Genomic DNA, 372 nt, shown 5'->3' with positions numbered 1-372 from the left:
TCCTAATCTTCATCCTCATCCTCATCCTCATCCTCATGCTCATCCTCATGCTCATCCTCATACTCATCCTCAACCTCATCCTCTTACTCTTCCTCATCCTCATCCTCATCCTCATACTCATCCTATTCCTCATCCTAATCCTATTCCTAATCCAAATCCTAATCCTCCTCCTCATCCTCATCCTCATGCCCATCTTCATCCTCATGCTCATCCTCATCCTATTCCTAATCCTAATCCTAATCCTAACCCTATTCCTATTCCTAATCCTGATCCTGATACTAATCCAAATCCTCTTCCTCATCCTCATCCTCATCCTCATGCCCATATTCAACCTCATGCTCATCCTCATCCTATTCCTAATCCTAATCCTAA

This window comes from Lupinus angustifolius, chromosome LG15 (assembly GCF_001865875.1).
Source record: "Lupinus angustifolius cultivar Tanjil chromosome LG15, LupAngTanjil_v1.0, whole genome shotgun sequence".
Classification (NCBI taxonomy): domain Eukaryota; kingdom Viridiplantae; phylum Streptophyta; class Magnoliopsida; order Fabales; family Fabaceae; genus Lupinus; species Lupinus angustifolius.
This window is presented reverse-complemented; position numbering follows the sequence as displayed.